Raw genomic sequence first — 19,314 nt, 5'->3', positions numbered from 1 at the left:
GTTTTTTGGTCCACGTATTGTCATTATATGAGTTGAAGTTCAAAAGGTTTTGAGCTAACTTTGCCAAACTTGAAGTATTAAGTCAACGCCGTATGATGCTTGCTTCATTCCCATTCGTCCGTCCCTACCTATTATGGTAATTTCCATTAATCTAGTGAGCTATTAGTATTACGGCTTTCTTGTGCTTTGATTACAAGTCATACTCAATGTCAATACATATCTATCAACACCTTTGAATTTTGATGTTACAAACAACATTTTTGTTTCTTTATCTTCTTTATAGTACAATTATCCACACACTTACTTACCACACCATACCACACCATAGTTAAGATCTTGGGCCCATTGTTATTTGTGCCTTCCTATTTTGTTTTCATGGTTAAATTATATACCCAACAATTTTACTAATTTTGTTTTTGAGAAAATAATGCTAATGGTTTATATTTTCGTTAATCATAAATAATAGAAAAAACACAACCTTATATTATTTGAAATACACTCTTTTGTACTTCTATTGAAAAAAAAAAAAGCACTCATTTATTTCGGCCTATTATATGCTTTTTTTCATTCTTATTTTCACTAAATTATGAATACTCTTAACTTATTCTGTTAGTTTTAACTTTTATAAAGCTCTAATCTATCGTTGATAATTGTGATTTATGTTTTGGTCTCTTTCGTTTATGTATTTTCTTATTAGAAAAATGTGTTACCTCACATACTTCTTGTTGGTATAATTTTTTAAAAGAAATCATTTTTAATGCATAGATTTGTTTTTGTTGCAATTTTTATTTTGTAATTTTGAAGTTATTTTGACTATTTTTTTTAATAAATGAAGCGGGGTTTTTTTTCATTTAAAATTGGCAAGACAAGGCGATAATGGTAATGTTTGCCCCACACTAAATTTGCACCATTTATGTATTAAGTTTTTTATTTGACAAATGTATGAACATAAATGTTGAATGGAACAAGGAGGATGATATTGAAAAACCATTGAGGTTTACTCAAAAATCATCTTTTAAAATTATTAGGAATTTGGCACCAAAGATGAGGTGGGAACCAAGGCGAGGATAGTGTGTGTTTGGGTCAAAATCGTCCCCCCAAATCTTTTATATAATTTCGTTTAATTATGAAGTCAATGCATTTTACTTTGTTGACGAAGATCGCCTGAATCGTACACATTCCGTTGGCATGGACAATGACATAAATGTGTTCTTCGTTGGAATGAGTTGAGAGAACAAATAGGGTGTACCTGAAAAAGACACTCTGATGTTTAAGTCAGCACAATGCTCTCTCACTTAATCATCAATCTATTCCAACTTTAACTGAACTGAAGTTCAAGGTCCCGAAATTCGATCCCTATTCTACTATTTATAGAGAAATGACAAAGAATAAGATTAGAAAAGCTTATCGTGATTGCTTTTTGATGCGTGCATTTGGAACTCTGCTCCGCGATGAGCTCACTTGGATCTCCAACTCTTCTTGATTTATTAAATAAAATTGTTTGTTTTACTTAATTTATATCACTTAATTTATTGGGAAAATTTATTCCCCTACAATTCCCTTTCACCTTTTTCCATTTGCATTATTCAATAATGGATAAATATGATTTTCATTCTGCTTGATTTGTTTTGTTCAATACTTTGCCCCAAGCGACGCATGTGCTTAGATGTCTACCAAGCATTTTATTACCAATCCCATCTTTCAAATTCTGAGTCAATGACACGGGGAAAAAAATTTCTCTCTTTTATAACCGCCCTGTTTTTTAACCCTCCATTCTACTTCCAAAACTTCTACCATTTTCTCAAATTCCAACTTTCTTTTCATCATCGGCTTACTCTTCTCCATTCGACCTAAGTTCGACCAGATATTTTATGATTCCATCTTTTTTTCTCCTAAATCTTTTTTTCCTCTTAGTAATCATTCGATCATGGCTTCCAAACGTTCAAGCAAAAGTTCATCTAAAGTTTCGTCATCACCCCTACCATCAGTCCTGCAAAGAGCCCGAAAACCCTTGAAGAAAAGTATGATGAAGTGTCTGCTGAATTGAAACGCAAATGCACTCTCCCTCCGAACATCACGATCTGGTGACAGGGTGAGGAATAGCTCAAAATATGCAGTTTGAAGACATTTGCTCCCTTGGAAAAATCGTTATTGGGCCTAAGCATCTTGAATTGCTCTAGTTCCCAATTCCTCCCCTTCTGGTGCATGTACTCGCGATCTCCAAAATTCACTTAATGCAACTCGTCTCGAATGCTATCCAATCAATATGTGGAGCTGCTTTGATTGGGCCTCTGTACAAGACGACAATCACTATCCAAGATATCTTCTATTGTTTCTCCTGTACTCAGCACAATCTCATTAAGGATGAGAGTCCATTCAACACATACTATCTCTCCCCTAGAAAGAAACATTTTATGTTTAAAGATCGTCATATGACTAACAAGCAATGAGATGATCTTCCTTTTGTAATCGGAGGCGATTGGTACCCATCCTATGTGCCCAAGGACATGTTCACCTTACCCTGAATATTTCAAAAAGGTTAGTTACTTCTCTTCTTCTACCTCGTTATTCTCCATTCATTCTTTTATTTTATTTGTGTTGTGTTTTTTTTCTTTCAGAAATTCAATGGCCTAAAAATGTTAAGTGGCGTGAACAACAATAATCCCAACTATGTTCCTTTAAGATTATTCACGATCATAAAGATGATCCAACCCCTATTTGACTTCTTTTCAAAGATCCGCTAAAGAGTTATATGACCAAACTCAGCTCCCCTCATTCCATCGACCACCATGCCATATTCCTTCTTGTTGGTAATGAAAACAAGCGAGAACATCAATTTTATGATAAATACATGGCGTGTGTACCGTCTTACACTAGAAACCCTGATTCTGTTCATCATGCCCATTTTTAAGTGAGTGATCTTGCCATGCTTCAGACCATGATTTCAATGGGTTTTGGGCATTCCAAAGATGCTCAGGAAGCATCTTTTGATTCTAAAGGTGGCCCTGATGCTTGCCCTACTCAGAATCCACGCTCTCATTCTCAATCCCCTTCATTGGACGAAGATTCGATCTTACATTGGCCTCTACATATTTTGACACTCCAGTCATCACTCCATCCAGCGTTGTTCCCTCACTCATTGTTGTGTCAAGTGCTGCCTCTCATCATGATGTTGAAGATTTCACAATTACTCATTCTCATCTTGCCCGCCGATAAAAAATAAAGACTCTTTCCCACAAACATAAGCGTGCTACAACTTCAAGTTCGAATCTGAATAAGAGCAAGCGATCATCTTAATCGTCTGCTCAAGCTAATGTGTCAGAACTTCCTCCTGCCCCCAAGCGCCTTAAACTTCCCTCCACCTCAGAAAATATGGTTGAATCTTCCCCTTCTGCTTCCTCAACTGGCTATTTACTTCCCAACCTTACCAGTTCTCCTTCTCCAAAACTACCTCCCTTAGTTTCTCTCTTGTCAAGCTCTGATTAAGAGAGGTGAGTCAACCCTAAACTTCATGTTAGTTAGGGCCAATAATATTATTATTTCCCATACTGGGTTAAGTTCTCTACATCATTTTCCTACGAGCTCTATTCCGCTTCCATTACTAGGTTCAATCTTTGCTCCTCCATTAGACTCTATTATCATTTCCACCACTATCACTCCACATCTTGGCTCGTCTTCTTTGGAAAAACTCAGTCAACTGCCCTTCCACTCAACAACGTTCTTACTTCATTTGTCTTAATCCCCTCTAACTCTGATCTATCACAAGTTTTTCTACCATTCAACTCATTTGTTGACTCCATCATTGTAACGCCCTGGATAACCAAAATCGTTACACTGTGTGTTTAAAATAGTGCAGGACTTGCTAATCAAGCCTTTCAAACGAAAATGTGATCCTATAGTCATAAACAGGTTAAGTTTAAAAGATTTTGGTCATAAACAAATAATTTTCATTAAAATAACTGTTTAGTACATGGGATCCCAAAACAGGGTTTAAAGGACATATTTACAAAAATTCCAAAAGTTATAAATAACCATGGGCACTCTAATTGCAAAATATAAATTTTAGGTTTTCGTTCCTGTACGAACCCTCGACTGTGGCGGCCGAGCAGCTGGAAATGTACACCTCGCCCCCAGAGCTCTCCAACTCATGGTTGAACCATCAACCCTTGCCCTTTACCTGCACCACGTAGCACCCGTGAGCTGAGGCCCAGCAAGAGAACTCCAATGCATAGCATAATCAAAAATAGTAATCAAATAACTCACAAATCATTAATCAAATACTCAATAGACCGCATCATTCACATAATCAGTAATATCAGTCAACAAACCAATAATTGACCATCCAGACAATGAGCATGCCACAATCATCAGATTAACATCAATAAACATTTCACACAATATCTAGAGTCGACGCCCTTAGGCCGTACCCTCTGTTTAAGTCACTGTCTTCGGCTCACTTAGGCCAAGCTCAGTGTTCAACCCACTGACTCAGGCTCGCTTAGGCCAAACTCAGTGATTATTTGATTAACCTCAGCTACTAGTGTCCGAGCCACGTCCTGTGCGCAAATATTGATTTCGGCACTCTTAGGCCGTTTATCTCATGTTCCCATGGCATAATACCATCTTATGACATCACATACAAGTATAGGGAACTCTTAGTCCCAACATAACCACATAACCGAGTGCAGTTTTCTTACCTTTGATTCCGAGTACTTTGGCTAACTGAAGCGACACTTGAGCACAATCCTGATTCGAGCCCTAGCGAAAACCTAGTCACAACCGTAAAATAGAACCATCATTAACTCAATTCCATAACCCAACTTCGGGACCAATCCCAAGCCCTCGGGAAGCCCAATTCCACCAAATGGAGTGGTGGAATCGACCCCCGAGCCCCCAAGCAAAAACCCTAAGAAAAACACCCAAAACCCACTTCTGGAGGCAGGGTAGCGCTACAGCGCCACAAGGTGGGCGCTACAACGCTACTGACAGGGACAAAAACCCCCCCAGGAAAATAAGCCTAGCATTGTAGCGCTACAAACATCATGCATGAATTTTCTGGGTTTTCCTTCGAACTTCCCCGAGCCAAAGCTCTACCAAACATCTCCAAAACTTATCCAACCTCAAAATTGACCTTACAACCCACTATAGCTCAACCAAAACAACCCATCAACATCAAAAGCTCAGCCAAAAACTTCATCAAACACAGAAATCACACTTGAGCTCAAGAACACCATCAGAAACCAGAAACCTAGAACTTTAAGGTTAGAATTGGTTACCTTAACTTAGAGAACCCGACCTTAGGTTGTTTCTATGCCCTTCCAGCCTTTAGTTCCTCAAATCCCCAAGCTCTAGCCCCTTGATTTTCATCCAAAACTCAAAATCAAAATCAACTTTTTCAAATTTAGAGAACTTAGACCAAACTCTTAAACCTTACCTTAACTTAAGCTAAATCCTGCTGAACTTCTAGCCACTCCAAGGATTAGAGTCCTAAGACCTTGCCTAGACTTTTCCCTGAGTTTCCAGCTCCAAAAACCATAAGAAATAGTGAGGAATGGGCATACCGATTGGAGGAGAAAGAGGTAGACTTTTATGCTCTGTTTTCTTCCTTTCCTCTTCCTTCCTTCTGATTCTATAGTTTTCTACAACTTCCACTAAAGACATCAGACATAACAAGTATATCTCTTTATAGGCAAAAGACTATTTTACCCTCCCATTTAAATCAAGCCTTTTAGTCATTCTAGGGGCATTTTGGTCATTTGCTCTCAATTCCCGCTAATTTCTCAAGTGTCCCTAACATTTACCACTTAATTCCCGTCATCTAATTAATCGCCAATTATTTTCCCCAATGCCTAATAATCTCCAATATATTTTCCAAGTTCCCAGAAATACCCCCAGGCTCCCCCGAGCCGAGTGTAAATCCCCACTGTGACTATTTCGATAAACCGCTCACTAGGATCGCCTCGAGCCAAAAGCTGAAAATATATCCACATAATAATGTGGTCTCAACAATTTATCACATATAATTACATTTATGCCCTTGACGGGCCAAAATTACAATCATGCCCTTATGACCAAAACAAGGCCCGCGTGCATATTTAATACTTATGAACATGCATCTAATCATATCCATATACTCATCTAATCATGCATGCCATATAATCATGCATTTAATCATTTATTCACATAAATACCAATTATGCCCTCCCGACACACTAATCAAGGCCCTTAAGCCTTATTAGCAATTTTGGGTCGTTACAACTATCCCCTCCTTATAACAATTTCATCGTCAAAATTTATTCGAACACCCATCAGGTAATAAATCTCACATATCTGACTATAACTCCAGAGTCCAATTCTTTACCTTTAATCCTTCAATAACACTCTTATTAGTGTGACAGTCTTGTTCCATAAGATCTTGTCTTATAACTGTAATCTCATTAACCTTTTCTCGCCCAAAAACTCTGCTGGAACCTCAGAGTCTACTTATCTCATCAGCGATCATTTTCTGTCTTGTTATTGACATCAATAAAAACCCATAAGCCACCACCCATACCAGGGTAAGGCAAACTTGTAGGCCATTGGCCTAATTCTTGGTACGATCTCAAAATTCTTGTTAAACCGGGAATTAAACTCCCTTTTTCTTCCCCAGACTATCCAAAAAAAAAAAAGTCATTCTTTCTTTCACAAGGTACCATACCCTTCCTTGTTTGCAATGTTTGGAGTCCTGAAAGTTCGTATTCTGATACTCAAAATTTGTGAACTCTCATGTCCTTTCAAATAGACAGATACTTCTGCCCTTATAATTCTAACAACCTCATTGTTTTTCCCCAAACCAATACTGAACCATAATACTCATCGTCTTTTGTTTCCTTACTTAGATTCAGCACTTCATGCCTCCTATCTTACCATACCTTATGCGGTGTCACTTTAGCTGCAAGCCAGAATTCATCACTGTGACCGATCACCAAAGGACTATACTTTTCTTAATATCCCAAACACTTACACATTCATAAAATAGCCATCAATCCTTCAGATTGCCATTTTATCTGTAGACAGCCACCAATTATAAGATCCAATCTTATTCCCTTCGTTCTCTAATTTCTTTTCAGAACCTGGAGAATTAAAGAGTCTCAACCCGTCATCATCAACTGTCATGCCACGTCACTCATCCACATGAACCAAAATGTGTTAACTCAATCTGCCGAGTTACAACCTTTCATGTCCAAGTACCTTACTTGTTGTAACGACCCAAATTCGCTAATAAGGCTTAAGGGCCTTGATTAGCGTGCCTGGAGGGCATAATGGGAATTATGTGTGACTTTAATGATTAAGATGCATGATTATGATTTAAAGCATGTTATATGATTATTTGAATATTTGAGATGCATGAATATGTGTATCAGTATGCATGTAGGCCCTGATTAGGTTAGAAGGGCATAATCGTAATTTGGCCATTATGGGCATAACTGTATTGATATATGTGATAATTGTAGAGACCACATTATCATGTGGATATATCTGTGATATGTGACTCGAGACGATCCTAGTGAGCAAAGTAGCGAAAAAGTCATGGCGGGGATTTATACCCGGCTCGGGTGAGCTTAGGGGTATAAATGGGAATTTAGCGAATATACTGGAGTCTATCTTGACATTGAGGAATATTATTGGTGATTAATTGGGTATCGGGATTTAAGCAGGAAATATTAGAGACACTCGAGGAGTTAGCGGGAATTGGGTAAAATGACTAGAATGCCCTTAAGTGGATTAAAGGGTTAGGAATAACGGGGAGGGCATTAGGGTCATTTGGCTTTCTAAATATGGGAATTATTGAGACTTTATGTTAGTGGAAATTGTAGAGAAGTGTAGAAGTCTGAAAAAAGAAGGAAAAGGAAGGAAAAGAAGGAGAGAAAAACAGAGAGAGTTTTCTAAAGTCGATTTAAGCTTCCTTCATCAGTTTCTTAAGGATTTCTGGAGCAAAGCTCAGAGGAGAGCTGGGATAAACTAAGCATCAAAGATTCTAAGCTAAGTTTGGGGAATTGGCAGAGGTTTAGCAAGGATTCATCAACACTTGAGGTAAATTCTGTAAGTTCCTTCAGTTCTGGTTTTGGTATTTGGCAAAGATATCTAAGCTGTGTTGATGGGGAATTCTAGGGAAGTTGGAGCCAAGGGTTGAGGAGAAGCAATTCAATGGGGTCTAGAGACAACTTGAGGTCAAAATTCCACCAAAGGTATAAATTCTAAGCTCTGACTTTGATGATCAACTGGTTTCTGCTGAGTTTTAATGTCTAGAAGTGGCTATGGTGAATTTTGAGTTTGGGGATGCATGTGCTTAGTTCTAGGTATTTGGGGTGCTTGGGATGAGTGGAGTATGGTCATAAGGTTGTTTTTGAGTTTGGGAAAGATTTGGAGGAGTTTTGGTTGAGGTTGGTTCGAGGAAATCGCAGGAGGGGAAAACTGGTGTTAGCCTGCCTATGACTAGCGCTACAGCGCTAGCCTTTGGGCGCTGTAGCGCTAGGCCAAGCTTGCTGAGGGGATTTTTCTTCTATTTGTAGCACTGTAGCGCCCTCCCATGAGCGCTGTAGCGCTACCCTGCCTTCTGAAGAGGATTTTAGGGTTATTTGCAAGGGTTTTTTACTAAGGGTTTGGGGTTTGATTCCACCACCTTGTTTGGTGGAACTAGGACTTCCCGGGGGCTCGGGATTAGCCCCGAGGCTAGGTTTTGGACTTGAGGATTGATGATGACTTTGGCCTATGGTTGTGTTTAGGTGAGAGCTAGGGCTCGAGGGGGATCGTGCTCAAGGAGTCGAGGGATCAAAGCTAGTGAATTAAAAGGTAAGAAAACTGCACCCGGTTATATGTTTGTGATGGGACTAAGTGCTCCCGATATTTGTATCGTGTCAATGATGGTATTATGCCATGGGACATGTAAAAGCGGCCTAAGAGTGTCCTACATAATATTTGCGCACAGGGCGCGGCTTGGCCACTGGTAGCCAAGGACAGCTTAATATTCACTGAACTCGGTTTAAGCGGGCCGGAGTCAGTGGGATAACGGAGGGAGCAGCCTGAGAGCGCTAGCCCTAGTTATCATTTGTGCAGTGATATATGATATGAGTTTATATGTTTAGTATGTTGAATACTTGGTTATACTGAATGATTATATGTTTGAGAACTTATGATGCAACGTGAGATATCGATTTGTCTATTGATTGCTTATGCTCTGTTGTTGTGTTTTCTTACTGGGCCTTGGCTCACGGGTGCTACGTGGTGCAGTTAAAGGCAAAGGCAGGTTGGACCAAGCCTGAGATGGAGAGCTTCGAGGTGGAATGTACATAGCCAGCTGCTCTATCACCACGGTCGATGAGTGGATCAGGACAGGGATTGCCTAACTGTTTGCTTTGCCTTAATATGGCTTGTTATTGTATCTAAACTTTATGAATTTTGTATACAGTCTTTAAACTTGATATTTTTGGGGATCCCGTGTAAACAAGAAATGCTTCTTAATGAAAATGTGGCTTTTGAGACCAAAACATTTTTAACCCTAGCTCCTTTACAGTTTCGATGACACGCTTTCAATAAAATGACTTGATTAGCAAGTCTGGCACTTTATAAACACACAGTGTAACGGTCTTGGCTATCCAGGGCGTTACACTTGTAGTCCAACGTGGTCCACACCAATGATCCACTGCTATACCATATTACCTTTCAATGTAGGAATATCTGATCTTACTATCCATTTAAACTTCTTGATAACAATATGCTTAAGGAGGTAGTACAATGTTCCTTTAGGATCTTCATCTCAACATTGGGTTCCGTCGGATCACTTATCTGATCTTCATTTCTTAATTCATATCACAATGGTAGGTTTCTTAACCATTCTCACAAGATCCTCTTCCTAAATTTCATTGCCCATCGAGACAAATACCTATCCACAACCCATCACCGGCGCCATATCAATCCCAATTGTTACCTTATCTGACCTTGTTGTAATCCATGGCGTCCTATTCAACCGACACAGACCATCCCAAGTAAGAGATAAACTTCCAAATTAATTTCCCTCTTGTATAGTCAAGGATTTTCTAACATGAATTACCTAGTAAGTCTCACTGGATCCTGGTCTCAGGGTTATTCCTCTACAAATGACCAAGCGCTCAAATCTATTATGCCATGCCCCCACTATCAACTTAATATTCTCTGTATACTGATCATGTTCCCATTCTCTCACCTACCGCGAGGCTCAGACCATTATTCCTTCAGTCTATGTCTAGGCGTGTCTCAGACGTGATGCACTGCTTATAGTTTCATGTCCTTATAACAGAGTCAAGGTCCTTCACACTACCCATTTGTAACCATCCATTACACACAAACTTCTATACCACGAGGTGCTAACCAATCCTTATTCCATCTTCCAAAAATATTATACAAAGTTGTCCATTCAGTCTACCCTTAGGTTCTTTTGTCGTTCTAATCTCTAATGTGGTCGTCCTCCAAAGATACTTATGTAGTAGATGACATGTTTACTAGTCTCGTTGTGCTTCCTATCCTTCAAACGTTCTTCAGTAATCTCTCTGTGGCTTCAGACTGAACCTCTTCATACATGATTCCTTTTCTTCCTGTAGCATGACCTTGAATACCCTTGGCAAGATTGAAATCGACACCTTCTGAAGCCCTACTTGTTACCCTGATTCTTCAGTCTTAGTATCGTCAGTGTAGTATTCTATCACATTCTGCTTCTAGCTGGAAAGTAGTTCAATGCATCCTTGACGATCCTAGATGTGACTAGTTCATATCCTTCTTGTACTCTCTGCCTTTGAACTTACATGTGTTGTTGAAGCTTAAATCAGTTAAGAATCTCTACTGGTAATCCATCACACCCCACTTGGTACAAGTGCTAATTCCTGAAATGTCTCTTTCCTTGATCCTTAGCTGGTAATAACCAGATCGAAGATCAATTCCTGAAGGCATTGTCCTGTCTTGTAACCGGGAATTTAAACTCTTCATCCTTAATAGACGATGATAATGAATTCCACGATACGACACTCTGTCTAATCCATCCCCAAGCCAGACACTTCTTCAACTGAACCAATAATTCTTTCTGCCAAACTAGTACCATTCTTCATACCGTCCCCAATACCGAGTCTGTCCATAGCCAACTCCTGAAGCGTACTCAACAACTCTTTACATATCCATCTAAATCCCTACTGACCACTTCAGTTTCCATTCAGTCAAACTTATATACTTCAGGTGATGTCCCTCGCAATCCATGGTTGTCTTTTCACAACTTAGCTCTCACCCAGGTTCGTAACAAGGCTCTCATATGACAAGCTCAATCACTTTCACTATGAATCTCGTTACTATATATATTATAATTCCTCTTTATGGAGTTTCTAATTCATCCCCACAAGCACTAATATCTCAAGCCCCTCGTACAACAACCTTGAGGCATGTACTTCATATCTGAATCTTTCCTGGGAGATACGCAACACCGAACTCTTCCAGGTTGTTCTTTGTTATGTAACCAAGAACGAGGATTATCGAGTCAACCAGTCACCTCCAAGGGACTAGCCTCAAACTTCAAATGTAGCAAGGCATTTCAGTCTTCCATTCTCCAACCCTGGGCAATCCCTAATTGGCCCTAACATACTGAACCATTCCATGTAGATAATGTGTCCCTATCTGGCATCTTCCCAGATGGCATCTCCTGTTTCTGGTGCATACTGAATAACTTCACTAAGTCTCATCACTATCCTAATGGCTATCCTGTAAACTATACCCCTTCCTGTCAAAACCAGGAGACAAAGAACTGTCAGGGGCTCTTCTGTTCCGATTACTGAGTATCTTCCCTGACCAAATTCCATCAATGGGAATATCGTCATTCGTATTTCTTGCCTTTCAACATCCACGCTCCATGCCTCATTCCTTATATCTCAAATACCATGGCCCTCCCTGCTGCCCAAACACAGATGAAAATCTTCTGCACCAGAGCGACCCTGATACTCTGGGTCATCCGAGTGTTTAATCCTTAAATGAGTCATCATCTCCAGCTGCATCCGCTTATATCTGCCTCCCATCCCAAGTGAATCAACCAACCCACCAGCTCATTGACATAAATTTTCGTTGCCTTATCATTCTCAACCAAGTTCATAAACTTATTAATCTCCGTAGCTCAAGCTACGTCTTTATAACCTCTTTATTGAATCATAGGGAATAAAATTTATGGATGGAATCAAATATTTCATAGTTACAGACAAAAGTATTCGGTTATTGCTGAAAAATAAATATACTTCTAATGTCGAATCAAGCACTGCCTGAATACCTCTCAACCCTTTATGACAACATATTTGAGTCCGAGTACCACTTTGGGGCATCCTTCTGCCACAACTGCTTAGCGCACCTACTCTGTCACAACCTATCATTTTCATGTAATCAAGGATGAGATTAGCTATGCTCATCTTCTAATCAATTCCTGGGCACATCCAAAACTTCCTCATAACCAAGGAATAATGCCTCTAAAGCCTTCCGTATAGTACTCCTATCTGCCTATACCTTTAAATCAACCAACACTGATGCCCCTAGTGTTACACTATACAAAACAGCTCTTTCCCTAGAAAAACCTGTTGTTTCACCCATCTAATCTCCTCTATCAGACCTCACAGCTTACTTACATACCAGCGAACATCTGCTACAACCTTCAGGGGCAAACAGAGGGTTCCAATCCCTATCTATCATCTGCAACCCCTACTCTCTCATTACCAAGTCTATTTAACCATTCTGAGCACAAACAATCTGAATTCATCTGCCATTACTGACTAAACCCCTCAGCCCTGATGTTCATATCCAGAACCATTCCATGGGCAGGTCCAAACAATCTCAATAACCATGCACACATAAAGCATAACAAACACTAGTATACATTTTTATGCATTAGCTAACAAATTCATTGCTACTAAATGTAATCATGTTCATCATGCTTTCCATATACCAATAAATAGATAAAGCATATAAATTTAATTTAGACAATTAATCACATGTAATCAATATACAAATCATTGTCCAAATATATATCCACATGCAATAACAATGCTAATAAGCATGCCTCAATATCATCACACAACAGTCAAGGGCCAGGCCCTATCAGAATCTCATGCTCTATACAAATTAATGCATTCATATTCCATTCAAGCACTTAAGCATATAATCTCATGTATTCAATTACGAAACCCTGAGTCGAGCTTGTCTTTAGTGGCAAGTGTACATGTCCAGCCAGTCTTCAGGAACCCTTAAACCTAGACGGCTCTGATACCAAGTTGTAACGCCCTAGATAACCAAGACCATTACACTGTGTGTTTAAAATAGTGCAGGACTTGCTAATCAAGCCTTTCAAACGAAAATGTGATCCTATAGTCATAAACAAATAATTTTCATTAAAATAATTGTTTAGTACATGGGATCCCAAAACAGGGTTTAAAAGACATATTTACAAAAATTCCAAAAGTTATAAATAACCATGGGCACTCTAATTGCAAAATATAAATTTTAGGTTTCCGTTCCTGTACGAACCCTCGACTGTGGCAGCCGAGCAGCTGGAAATGTACACCTCGCCCCCAGAGCTCTCCAACTCATGGTTGAACCATCAACCCTTGCCCTTTACCTGCACCACGTAGCACCCGTGAGCCGAGGCCCAGCAAGAGAACTCTAATGCATAGCATAATCAAAAATAGTAATCAAATAACTCACAAATCATTAATCAAATACTCAATAGACCGCATCATTCGCATAATCAATAATATCAGTCAACAAACCAATAATTGACCATCCAGACAATGAGTATGCCAAAATCATCAGATTAACATCAATAAACATTTCACACAATATCTAGGGTCGACGCCCTTAGGTCACACCCTCTATTTAAGTCACTATCTTTGGCTCACTTAGGCCAAGCCCAGTGTTCAACCCACTAACTCTGGCTCGCTTAGGCCAAGCTTAGTGATTATTTAATTAACCTCAGCTACCAATGGCTGAGTCGCGCCCTATGCCCAAATATTGATTCTGGCACTCTTAGGTCGTTTATCTCATCTCCCCATGGCATAATACCATCTTATGAAATCACATACAACTATAGGGGACTCTTAGTCCCAACATAACCACATAACAGGGTGCAGTTTTCTCACCTTTGATTCTGAGCGCTTTGGCTAACTGAAGCTACACTTGAGCACGATCCCGATCCGAGCCCTAGCGAAAACCTAGTCACAACTATAAAATAAAACCATCATTAACTCAATTCCGTAACCCAACTTCAGGACCAATCCCAAGCCCTCGAGAAGCCAAATTCAACCAAACGAGGTGGTGGAATCGACCCCCCAAGCAAAAACCCTAAGAAAAACACCCAAAACCCACTTCTGGAGGTAGGGTAGCATAGCGCCACAAGGTGGACGATACAGTGCTACTGACAGAGACAAAATCCCCCCAGGAAAAGAAGCCGAGCGTTGTAGCGCTCCAAGGCTAGCGCTACAGCACTGAAAACAGCATGCATGAATTTTCTGAGTTTTCCTTCGAACTTCCCCGAGCCAAAGCTCTACCAAACATCTCCAAAACTTATCCAACCTCAAAATTGACCTTACAACCCACTATAGCTCAACCAAAACAACCCATCAACATCAAAATCTCAGCCAAAAACTTCATCAAACACAGAAATCACACTTGAGCTCAAGAGCTCAAGAACACCATCAGAAACCAGAAACCCATAACTTTAAGGTTAGAATTGGTTAGCTTAACTGAGAGAATCTGACCTTAGGTTCTTTCTATGCCCTTCCAGCCTTTAGTTCCTCAAATCCCCAAGCTCTAGCCCCTTGATTTTCATCCAAAACTCAAAATCAAAATCAACTTTTTCAAATTTAGAGAACTTAGACCAAACTCTTAAACCTTACCTTAACTTAAGCTAAATCCTGCTGAACTTCTAGCCACTCCAAGGATTAGAGTCCTAAGACCTTGCCTAGACTTTTCCCTGAGTTTCCAGCTCCAAAAACCATAAGAAATAGTGAGGAATGGGCATACCGATTGGAGGAGAAAGAGGTAGACTTTTATGCTCTGTTTTCTTCCTTTCCTCTTCCTTCCTTCTGATTCTATAGTTTTCTACAACTTCCACTAAAGACATCAGACATAACAAGTATATCTCTTTATAGGCAAAAGACTATTTTACCCTCCCATTTAAATCAAGCCTTTTAGTCATTCTAGGGGCATTTTGGTCATTTGCTCTCAATTCCCGCTAATTTCTCAAGTGTCCCTAACATTTACCACTTAATTCCCGTCATCTAATTAATCGCCAATTATTTTCCCCAATGCCTAATAATCTCCAATATATTTTCCAAGTTTCCAGAAATACCCCCAGGCTCCCCTGAGCCGGGTATAAATCCCCACCGTGACTATTTCGCTAAACCGCTCACTAGGATCGCCTCGAGCCAAAAGCTGCAAATATATCCACATAATAATGTGGTCTCAACAATTTATCACATATAATTACATTTATGCCCTCAACGAGCCAAAAATACAATCATGCCCGTATGAGCAAAACAGGGCCCACATGCATATTTAATACTCATAAACATGCTTCTAATCATATCCATATACTCATCTAATCATGCATGCCATATAATCATGCATTTAATCATTTATTCACATAAATACCAATTATGCCCTTCCGGCACACTAATCAAGGCCCTTAAGCCTTATTAGCAATTTTGGGTCGTTACGATCATTGCTCCAACACTTCCTTCATATACTGAGCCTATTGCCTCTTGTCAACCTACCCCCTTCAAATCCCATGGAGTGCTCTACACCTCTGAGTGTTCTTGAACAACATTTGGGTTTTGTCCTCCTCAATACTCCTAATTTTCTTCCTCTTCATCTAGTGAAAACCCTGCAGTTTTAACCATGGAAGACTTCCAATACCTGTAGCTCTCCCAAGATTTCCCTAATCTCTATAATTCCTCCAACGCCACCATGAATGTGTGCGCGTCATTGCTTCCCATAATTTCTGCTGCACAGTCCCTTCGAAGCGATGTTCTTGCCCCAATCACAAGTGGTGTTATCATTGTCAACTCATTTGGTAATGTTCTTCCTGTTAGCTCTGCTGAAAGTGCTACCAATGCAGCCATGATCGCTAATGTTAATGTATCTTGTCCTGCTCCTCCCCCAAGTGCATCATTTGCGTAGAACAAAATTGATGCAATTGTGAATATAGTGAAGGATCTAGGAATTTAAATATAGATGCATGCTTCCTATTATTTTTCCAAACACATAATAGAAACATAGAATAACATTACATACATATGAACATCAGAATCATAAATTAACATAAACACAACGATGTAGAAACTTACGAATACGCAGCAGAACTAGAACAACTCCTTCCTTCAATCTCTCTAACCCTTGATTCCTTTCCGTAGCAGAGTATTATCAAGAGATTGAACTAGATCATCAACACAGTCTTCCTCACCAAGCCTTTGATCAACCTAGAACTAGTGTGGGTTGGTTCTCAACACATGAGATAGAGATCTAGAAGAGAAGAAGAGATAGTGGCTAAGAAAGGATTAGAGTGTCTAGGTTTTCACTTGCCCAATGAATCAACTGAGACTTACTTATGAAACCCCTAGATATCATATTCCTTATATAGACAACTTAATGGGCTTTATTTAAATTTAATTTTAAATTTGAATTAATTAAAATAATAAACAAAAAGATAAAATTCTTGGGCTCCCACAAATGGACTTGGACTCAATACCTTTATTTTGAATTTAAATCCCAATTGGGCCTAAATTCAAAACATTTTATTTATTAATTTTTAATTAATTAATTAAATCTTTATTCAAATTGAATAATTATAATTTGAAACTTGATTTAATTTTATTTATTTATATTGACACCAATTTATAAATATTAATAAATTTACCCAAAGATTCTCTTTTATTCTCTAAATCTCATATCTCTGTAAATTTTCCAAAATTGACATAGTCAACTTAAAAAAAATCCTAATTGATAATTAAATCAATTAATTGAGACATTCTAGATGATTTACTCAAAGGTGATGCGGGGATCATGGATCCATGAAATCAAGCTCCAATAAGTTACCGTGAATTTATTTACGAATAATTTCGCTACCTTATTAATTCCTCATGACTCTATTATAGACTCGGAATTGAACTCTTGAATTCATAGAACATATTTTCCAAACCATAAATATGTTATCCATTGTTATAACCATTACAGTTAGTCAATCCTATATCGATGACTTACTAACGAGCTGGGTGAAAATTGTCGTTTTACCCCTCATCAGTATTTTATCCTTAACTCCCACTAAGTTGCTTATAAATGATATTTCAGTGAACTTAATCACAGAATGAGATCTCAATCATTTAATGTAATGCCCCGAAATCCCTAATGCGGTTTAATGGCGGGATTAGTAGGCCGGGAGGGCCATACTTGTTTAATTATTCCATTAAATGATAATATGCATGTTTATGGGAATTATATTATAATATGATGTTATATACATGCATGTGGGTCCACATTTGATTATTATGATATTTTAGTAATTTGGCCCGTTGAGGGCATAATTGTATATTTGTATGCATGTCGGTGATATATTGTTGAGACCACATTATAATGTGGGTTTGTTCGAGCTATTCGGCATGAGACGATCATGGAATATTGATTAGCGGTCTAATCATAACAGGTTTAAGTTCAGGGCTCGGGATGAGTCTCGAGGTGATTTTAATGATTGGAGTGTTACCAGGAATTAAAGGGTAACGAGATGTGAATTATTGGTGTTTGAGATTATCGAGAATAGCGGGAATTGGAGAGTGTTAATTATGATTAACGAGATAGGTGGAAAATACCAATTTTGTCCTTGGGGAGCCTTTAGAAACCTTTAATTGACCTAGGGGTATAATGGTCTTTTTACCCCTAGGATAGATATAAGCCATTTTAGGCTGGGAAGAAGAGAGAAAACAGAGTATACTTGAAGCTTCTCCCGTACCTTCTTTTTCCTTTTGTTTCCTTTGAGATTTTTGAGCTATTCTTGAGGATTCAAGCTTGGGAAGTAAGCCTTAGGAGTTTGGGAGAATGTTCCTCCATTGAAGAGCATCATAAACTGAGCTTTGGGTAAGTTTCTAACCATTGAATTCTTTGGTTTGCCCTGTTTTGGTTCTAGTTTGCAGTTGTGATTTCTAGGTTGAATACTTGGTTTTGTTGGCAGTTTTGAATAGGGTTCTTATGGTTGTGATGTTTGGGGTATGTTAGGATGGTTTTTGGGCTCATTTGGCACCAAAAATGGGATTTGGAAGCATTGGAATCAAGTTAGAATCGAAGGAGTTGAAGAAGGAGGTTTCAGGGGGTATCTGGTCTGGAGGTAGCGCTACAGCGCCCACCCTAGGGCGCTATAGCGCTACACAAGATGCATTTGGGCGTTTTGGGGGTTCTAAGAATAGCGCTGGGGCGCTAGGGAGCAGCGCTGTAGCGCTACTCTGTTCCTTCAAAGTCCCGTTTTGAGTGTTTTTAAGGGTTTTTGGCTTGGGGTTTCAATCCTTAAGGCCCAGGATCGAATCTACTCACCGTGTGGGCATGTTTCAAGGTCCCGAGAGTGGGGTTTAGGTTAAGACCCTTTCATTGTTGATTTTCATTAATTGGAGGTTATAATTGGTTGTGATTAGGGAACCGCTAAGGAACCAAAATGTTGATCGTTCTTAGGAGTCGTTCTTATTATATTTCTCTCTCGAACCTGAGGTAAGAAAACTGCACCCTGTGTATGTGACATGCATGATTGTTGTTGAGGAATGTTGGTTGATAAGTGTGGACGTTGATTGCATATTAAATGCTAGCCAATATTGTTTACTTGTATATGGCAATAACTAGTCAGGGACACTAACCTAAGAGTCAGAAACGACATAAGCGTTCTGAACGCAGGGCCGAATGAAGATTAGATCTAATCGATATCAGCGTTGAATGGCCCTAAGGCATTAATGCTGGACCGACCCTAAGGTCGATGAAACTTATAAGCGCTTGACTAGTCTAAGCTAGTTACTCAGAGCCAGGGCTTAAGGCCCAGGTGACTGTTTGTCACATGGCTAGGGAACGATGTTCCAGGGTTATGACTCCATGGTCATGAGGAAGGTTATGTTGGTGACTAGTCACCATGCACCTATCCTGTTTAAGCTAGTGAAAGGTTTACTTATCTGTTAAGCTCCGGTGACCCTATCGTCACATGGCTTAAGGGAGCAGTACCCATCTTTGTGACTTTTGTGACGGTCACTTATCTATTTT

This window comes from Humulus lupulus, chromosome 4, assembly GCF_963169125.1.
Source record: "Humulus lupulus chromosome 4, drHumLupu1.1, whole genome shotgun sequence".
NCBI classification, from domain to species: Eukaryota; Viridiplantae; Streptophyta; class Magnoliopsida; order Rosales; family Cannabaceae; genus Humulus; species Humulus lupulus.
The sequence above is the reverse complement of the archived record's forward strand: the minus strand, read 5'-3'. Positions refer to the sequence as shown.